Source organism: Perca fluviatilis, chromosome 15 (assembly GCF_010015445.1).
Source record: "Perca fluviatilis chromosome 15, GENO_Pfluv_1.0, whole genome shotgun sequence".
In the NCBI taxonomy this organism is placed as follows: domain Eukaryota; kingdom Metazoa; phylum Chordata; class Actinopteri; order Perciformes; family Percidae; genus Perca; species Perca fluviatilis.
In genome coordinates this window covers 35,662,648-35,671,240 of record NC_053126.1, presented here as the reverse complement: position 1 = coordinate 35,671,240, position 8,593 = coordinate 35,662,648, and the positions used below count along the sequence as shown (strand labels likewise).

At 42.9% G+C, this 8,593-nt stretch overlaps 1 protein-coding gene across 1 annotated transcript in view; it reads left to right on the top strand.

Annotated features, from left to right (window-relative positions):
• Nucleotides 1-572: 572 nt before the first annotated feature.
• LOC120574811 (protein NLRC3-like) overlaps nt 573-8,593 on the top strand; it is a 31,062-nt gene continuing 23,041 nt past the window's right edge. Inside the window, exon 1 of the mRNA XM_039825264.1 lies at nt 573-636. The gene's annotated coding sequence lies outside the window, so the exon portion shown is untranslated. The remainder of the gene's footprint in view (nt 637-8,593) is intronic.

Genomic DNA, 8,593 nt, shown 5'->3' with positions numbered 1-8,593 from the left:
ATGAGCTCATATTTGTGAAAGAACAAAGGTTTTTTTGCTAAGGATCAACTCAAAAGATTACACGGTGTAGGTTTAATCAATTGTTTAATAAACAGCAGGACAGTTGAGTGTGTTAACGTAACTAACTGCTTAAAGTCAGTTGAACAGGTGAAGTGAAGATAACGTTGTCGGTAGCCGAGCCGGTTACCAACGGGCCCGGTAGTTAACGACACGCTAAAGTTCTTCTGACGGATTCAGTGTTTTTAGCTGAGATGGGCTGGAGAATATTCGGTTAAAACAGATCTGTGGTGCTGTTTCTCCCTCATCGTTCTCTGTGAAATTGGCTGAAAGTAACGTAACGTAGTGTTTTATAACGAGTGAGCAGAACTGTGCCGGAAAAAAATAGCCTTTTAAACGCTACATTGCTTGTAAAAATATAACGGGAGTAACTGGCGAACCAGCTTTAAAAGTGACGTATTGTACTTTTAAATAATTGCTGTGCTGCATATCAGCTCCAAGGTGTGTTGTGTGTGTGTGTGTTGTTTAATAGTGTGTCATATATTTTGATAAGGTAGATTAAAGTCCAGAGTCAATCTCTCCAGTTAGTTCACTTTGTCCCGTGTTGTGACACAGATGTTTCTCCATGTTCAGCTTTTGGTAAGTGACACTTTTCAGTGTTGAACGACTCTCAGCTGATTTCTGATCTCATGTTAGTTTTCTCAAACTGCTAAACACAGAAAGTCAGGTGTTTGTGTGTGAAAAGCTACAGTTTGTGTTGAGAAGAGCTCAGCTCTGTGCTAACAGTTAGCCACCATGTCCTGCGAGTAGCAGAATAACGTGTTGATTTGATTCTTTCGTCATTTCTAATGTGCAGTGAAACTAATACCAATAGGCATACTAATACCACCATGTAAAACAGTTCAGCACTGAACACATTACTTAGATAAAAGTACAGAAGTATAATCAGCTAAATGTAGTTAAAGTACACAGGGCAGTTAAATGTCCCCTGTGGGTGTGATACTATAAGCTGTATACTTACTGATGCCTTCCGGTGTAAACTGCATTTTACTGTTTTAAACTGCTGATTATTTTCTTAGTTAATCAATGAATTAATCTGTCTGTTGAAAGACAGGAATTTGAGAAATGTCCGTCACAAAGTGGGGTCTTCAGTCAAAACTTCAAAGCCCTAAATGATCTCTTAGGGACTGTTCGTTATTTATTTCAGGGGCCACCGAAGGAGTTTTGGGATCTTTAGTCAAAATAGACTTGACCCTCCCTTTGCCAGCATAAAGTTTTCTATGACCCTCCAAAATGATATGGAAAAAAGGCATGACCCTTGTGGTGGAAGTTTTCTATGAAGCATCAGAGTAAACAAATATCAATGATAAAAATGAAAACGAATAAAGACTGTTTGAGATTTTAAACCAAAGTCTGGTCTTTGAGCATTTATTATATTTTGCAAAATATGAGAATACAGATTCAAAGGTACATGCAGTACAACTGAATGAGCATTACTAAACTAAAATCTAAACATCACATCATCATATAGTCAAAACCCCTCTCAAGCCACCCCTCTAACTTTATCTTTTAGCCTGGTCAGAGTTGAAAATAGGACATCATTAGAAGTCAAACCATCCTTACCTTCCCCTCTGCTCCTGTTCTTTTCATTAGCCTAAACAACCCTTTATCTCAGGAGGCAGAAGGAAACATGGTTTTGTGGCCTTCTCTACTTTGTCAGCTAAAAAGTTAAACAAAATGAGAAGCTAGAGTTTCTTAAACAAAAACCACTAGGCTAATAGTTCATGGCTGCTGCTGTCCCTCTCTGGCCTTTAAGAGTCTAAGAGGAAGGAACAGCATTTTATGGAGGTTTAAAACAATCTTTAAGCAAATGGTTATAATCATTAATCAATAATGGTTAAAATAAAATTTGCCACCACAGTCCACCCTTTTGATTACAACATAATCACACAAAATAAATTTTACTTTAAAAATTCAAACCTTATTTCTTAAAGATTCAAACTTATGGATATATTGCTGAAATGCTGTTTTTTAAAGAGGTACAAAAGAAAACCCTTTTTAATTGTAGCAAGCGTTCACGTCTAAGTAAAAATAATAAAACAAAATTTTTTAATCAGTCTCACACAGTATCAGAAACAGTATCCAGAACCTCATCATCATATCTGGACAGACGAAACAAGTCAGAGGACTCAGTATTCTGAAGTGCCTGATACTGTATCATATTTACCATGAAGATGGAGGAAATCATTTTCTTGACTAGTGGGATTATGCAGCATACACAGATCAGGAAACCAAACATCAAAGTTATTAGTGGTGCAATAAATCTAGCTAACCAAGCCTTCCACCCCCCTTGAAAAACCCAGGCCCACCAGTCCCATCCTGCATAGTGTTCTGGAACGTCCTGTGCTTTGAGATTAGTCAAAAGTAGGTTCAAGTGGTGAATGGTGTCAGTGATGTTTCCTGAAATGTCTGGAATGAATGTGCAGCAGTGTGTGCCTATTATGTGGCAAAGTCCCCCCTGTGCTGCTAGCAATAGGTCCAATCCCATCTGATGCTGCATTAGCATGTTTCTCATAGCTCGCATAACAGGAGGAAATTCTCCAAACCCTGAAATCATCATAGCAGTCAAATTCTCAAGACTTTCCTGAACCTGATCAATGTTATGTGCATTATTTATTGTTCCATACCAAGGAAAAAACCCTGCTGCGAATTTAGTTCCTGGGCTGGTAACCTCTCGCTTATCTCTAGCAGAAACATCAGATGTGGGCACGTACATGGGATAGTGGTGTGTTGTATGCACAAGGGAAGTCATAACTGTAATGGAAGGTGTCAAATATATCATACTACATCTTCCTGCCCATCGTGAAGTCAAAATCTGATACCAATGGTCTCCACAGAGCCAAACATAATCCACAAGAGACCCTGCGCCAGAATCATCAGGCCAACGCATGGTGTGAGTCAAAGATGGTATCAGTACTGAAGCACTAAGATACCCTGGTGTGGAATGTAAGCATGCACTAATATTTAAATCCCCTGTTGCGCACGTACAATTCAAAGTCCGCTGACAACCCATGGTTACCCCCAAATACTGAGAACCCATGCGACGAGGTCGTTCAATGCATAAGGCATGTGTCAAATTCTTCATAAGGCTATGGTGAAACTGTCCTATACTATCAGATGCTTTTCCATTTTTAGTTTTAAAATAGTTACCATTTGAGCACGCACAGTGCGATTCGCAAAACCTCCACAAGGTGAAGGTTGAATAAAAGCCGAATAGAACTGACCCCCTCCTCTCTAACATCCTTGAGTGCTGTCAGAGCACAGACAACTTCTGTGAGATTCAATGTGTGTGGTTTTACTGGGGTAGCCTGCTTCTGAGAGTGGGGAAATAGTGAACATACATAACAAGAGTCATTATACCCTACATCACGCGTGAACTTCTTAACTAGGCCAAGCCATGCATTAGTGGAGAATGCATCATTATCCTCAGAAGATCCCCATCTGTTAGATAAACTTTCAAAAGTCTGCGTCAAATGTGGTGATTCTGTGTGAGATGTGGAAGGTGAGATTACTTCAAGATAAAAAGATCCACAGGGAAGCCTCCCTAAGGTCATAATACACACAACGGTAACCTTGGTCCGAATACTGAGCATTGGTCAATGTTAACAAGATGCCTGTTGAGGAATAGTTTACCTTCTTTATTGATAATCTATTGGTTAGGTTTGTGTGGTCGTTAGGAACTTCATAGCCCCAATCTGCATTACCTGTATACCAAACAGCTTGTTTCCATGAGGAACATAAGGGTCCTCCTTCTCTGTAATAACCTAAATCCATCACCTCTGCAATGTAACATACATATACCTCTCTCTCTCCTACTGATGCTCCATGCTCCCCGCACCACACAAAGTCACAGGGCTGAAGCATAAGAGTGGATGTAGTGTTGACCATGATAGTAACATTAGCTCTGTGATACCTGTTGTACTCTGAACGCCATCTACTCCTAGACGCAGAAACTGTGGAACGCTGCCACTCGCTTTCCTCCCATGCTCCCCACTAGTGTTCCTAGTGTGTCTGGGTGTGTCTGTGTCATTGGGAGAAGTGGTGTTGGAAAAAATGGTTACTTCAGTCAGCGGTTTATCATATCTTTCTAACATTACGATACAAAATCACCAAAATGCAGTAATGAAGAATAAACTCAGTACAAATTTGGACCCCCCGAATCTCCTCGGAGGGTACCATTTCAGTAGTTTCTCGTGCTGATCCATCATGTGTGCATATCACAGCACTCTGCTCCTGTATGTGTGCCTGAGCACACTGCTCTGAGTCACAGAGGAATGTCAACAGTTCCTCAGTGTAAAGAAAACAAGGACTGTGCTGTGAGTGTCAGAGCATCAGAATGAGTGTTTTTCAGGAATGTGCTGTGTTCAAAAAGGTACAATACCAGTATGTTGGTCACACTTTCTCTCCTCCTTCAGTGTGTTTGCAAATCAGTGAGAAAAACTCCAGTTTTTCCCCGATTGATTTCAGAGATAGCACAGAACGCCGTCTGTCAAGCTGGTCTCTGAATCGATTTCCCTCGTAGGTGACTCAGCAGGGAACCTGCTCGTCACTTGTTGCAGGTGTTAGCGAACCTGGCACCTCTCCTGGGTCTGGAACCTGTTTGCAGTGTGTTGCGTGCACCCATTGGATCGTTCCGCGACCTTGACTGCTGTGTGAGTGACCAGGAGGATCTGGCAGGGTCCTTCCACCGTCTGGACTGCCAGTTCTTCCTCCTGAAGCTTTTGATCACCACAAAGTCCCCAGGCCGGAGCTTATGCAGTGGTCCCTCAGCTGGTTTAGGCAGACCCGCTGAAACCTGTTTTCTTATGTCAGAAAGAGCAGAAGAAAGTTGGGTGCAGTATTTCAACATGTCATGTTCACATAGAGCTGTTGAGGGAATTGCCGCCTTTGGCATTTCTGTCCTTACATAAGGAGGCCTGGCAAACAGAATCTCATATGGACTAAGATTGGAACGAGATTGTGTACGCATTCGCATATACATTAGGACCAAAGGAAGCGCCTTTGTCCAAGGAAGTCCTGTGTCTGCACAGCATTTAGCTAGTTTTGCTTTTAACTTCCCGTTAATGCGTTCTATTAATCCCGCGGACTGTGGATGGTAAGCGCAATGCGTCTTGATGTTTATCCCGATAAACAAGCTTATTTGTGTTATCGCTGAGTTTACAAAATGAGCTCCATTGTCGCTAGACACAAGGCTCGGTATTCCCCATCTGGGAATGATTTCAGTCATTAGAGCTTTTGCCACCACTGAAGCTGTCTGTCTTTTGGCCGGAAACACCTCCACCCATTTAGAGAACATATCAACCATAACGAGGCAATGTTTTTTCCCCTCTGAAGGTGTTAGCTCAACAAAATCCATCATCAAATGTTCAAATGGTCGTGTTGGTGGTTGGTGTGCTGCCTGTCGTGTTACATTCACTCCTCTGCCAATGTTGTGTGTTGTGTGGCTTATGCAAGCTTTACAAAATTTTTCTGCAAATGTAGTGAACCCCTTTGTAAACCATGTCTGTGTGATAGCTACCATCATTCCCCTTTTGAGATATGGTCTAACCCATGTGTCAACTTAGCAAAATGTGGGAAAAAGTGTTTTGGGAGACATGGTTTAGAATCTGGGCCTCGCCAGATGCCAGTGTTAAAGGTGCACCCTACTGTTTTCCACTGTTGTCTTTCTTGTGGTGTAGCATGTGTCTGCATAGCAATGACAGACTCTGGGAGTAGAAGTGATCCTCTGCAGTGTGAGCTAAGGTGTCAAGTGTGAGGGCAGGCGTGCAGCTGCTTTGGCAGCTATATCAGCACAACTGTTACCCCTAGAGACAGCATCTTGCGCTCCTGTGTGTGCAGTGCATTTACATACAGCCACCCGTGTTGGTAGTAGAATAGCAGTCAAAAGATCATTGATCAAATGATGATGTAAAATGGGCTTACCGTCAGATTTCAGAAATTGTCGGTGCTTCCACAGTGCACCAAAGTCGTGCACCACTCCAAAAGCATACCTTGAGTCCGTGAAGATGGTAACAGATGAGCCATCAGCCAACTTACATGCTTCCGTGAGGGCAATGAGCTCAGCAGCCTGTGCAGACAAATGGTTTGGGAGAGATTTAGCAATCATAGTTTCAGTTTCAGAAACTACAGCAAATCCTACCTGTCCCTGTCCTGTTTGTGGGCACGCGAGGCTGACCCATCTACATACAAAATGAGGTCTGGATTCTCTAAAGGGAGTATCCGAAAGATCTTGGGGGGTGTGCATGTTTGCGCCAGCTCTGCCAGACAGTCATGTGGTTCTCCGTCCTCTGGTGTAGGCATAAGAGAAGCAGGGTTAAGTACAGTACAACGTTTAACTGTTACGTTAGGCATGTCAAGAAGTATTGTATGATAACGTAGGTATCGTGCTGCAGACAAATGTGAAGCCTTTTGTTCAAGTAGGATCAAAGAGACAGCATGTGGGACTAGCAGTGTGAGTGGAGCATATCCTACTATATCACGTGATGCCGCCAAGGCCCTTTCAGCAGCTGCTACAGCCCTGAGACAAATCGGAAGGCCTGCTGCAACTGGATCGAGTTTTGCAGAGAAATAGGCCACGGGCCTCAGTCTGTCTCCATGCGGCTGCAGGAGAACAGATGTCATGCATCCTACGCGTTCATCCACTGTCTGAGTGAAATGAAGATTTGAGTTTGGCAAACCTAAGGTTGGGGGACTTTGAAAGGCCTTTTTAAGATCTACAAAGGCCTGCTCAGCCTCAACAGTCCAGGTTACCACATTGTGTGCAGTCAGTCCCTTACCGTGTATCACGTCCCCCAAAGGTTGAACAAGTTCCGCGTAATTTGGGATGAAAACACGACAGTAGGAACACATCCCTAAAAATGACATCATTTGTTTTTTCGTTACCGGTTTTGGTAGGGAAACAATTGCCTCAATTCGCGAAGGAGACAAGGTTTTCCCTGACCCCGAAATGTCATGTCCCAGGAAGTGGACCTCTTGTTTTACAAATTGCAATTTCTTAAGACTGGCTTTGTGTCCCTCAGTTGCAAGATGACACAATAGCGCAATCGTGTCTTGCTCACACAGCTCTTGTGTTGAGCTTCCAATCAAAATATCGTCTACGTACTGCAGCAGACTTGAACCTGGGTTTGGTGTGAAGCTCTCTAGGCTGTCGCGCAGTGCGTCATTGTAGATCGTCGGAGATTCAGTGTATCCCTGACAAAGGCGTGTGAAAGTGTATGGTTTTCCATCAAACAGGAAAGCGAACCAAAACCGACTGTCTTTGTCCACCGGGACACTGAAAAAAGCATTAGACAAATCAACGACAGAGAACCATTTAGCATCACTTTTAATTCCCTGTAGGATGGTGTATGGATTTGGCACATTTGGTGCGCGCGCATGAACAGCTGCATTGACAGCTTTCAAGTCCTGAACAAAACGCCATTCTGTCGGAATGCCTTTTGGCCGTATTTTCTTTACCGGAAAAATCGGTGTTCTAACAGGAGAATCTGGACACGGAATTATAACTCCTGTATCCAATAAGGAGTTAAAAACGGGTCGGATTCCATCAATAGCTTCCTGTTTTAACGGATATTGATGTTTCTGTGGTCTGTAGTCCGAACGTGGTGTTATGACGACAGGTTGACAATTTTTAATCAACCCCACGTCATATTTATGTGTCGCCCAAAGGTGTGTTGGCACTTTGGCTAAAAGTGGTGAGAGTCGTCAGGTAAAATGTCGTTTTTACCGCGGAAAAATGTGTCTGTTGTAGGCGCAGTTTCGCTCAATATATAGATACTGCGGATACAAGCGCACGCGCCATGATAAAAGTTTTCTATAATTTCCTGTTGAGGGAGAATATGAAATACAGTCATCAGCCGTGAGTCCAGTCAGTCAGTTTCTCACAGGTCATGACAAAGTGTCCCGGGTCTGTCTCCTGGTCTGTTGGAGACAAAGAGAGAAGAATATGAGCTACAGAGTTAGAAATTCTGAAAAACTTTTTCTGTTTATCAGTCAAGGCTACCGTCACTGCGCATGTGTGCGTGTGCCAGTAGACGTAAGACAACTCTAGCTCGTCCTTGGACTGGTCAAGGAATTTGTCCACATATTCTTCGTCTGGAGTTGGGGAGACAAGAGAGATACAATGCATTTGTTGTGGTGTTCTCATCACTGCTAAAGGCGACACTAGTTGTTGTGCTTCTGTCAGGAGGTCGATAGCCCGACAAAGGTTAATGTCCCATAGAAATGTGAAGGAGTGTGTGCTTTTTGATTTTAACAAAAACATGTCAGGAAAAAGATGATTTTTGTCAAAACGCACAACCCTGAGGCCAGTGGGGGTAGGAATTACCCCTATACCAAAAACACACATTAGATCTCTTCCTAATAAATTTACCGGGCACACAGGTGAGAGCAAAAATGAGCATTTTGCTCTTCTATCTGGGTCTGGATCTGTAGAATCAGTGTGCACACAAGTCATTGGAACGGTAAATTTCTCTGGCATTATCATACCACTTGCACTTCTAGAAAGAATTACCCTACCAGAAAGTTTTTGTTTTGGAAA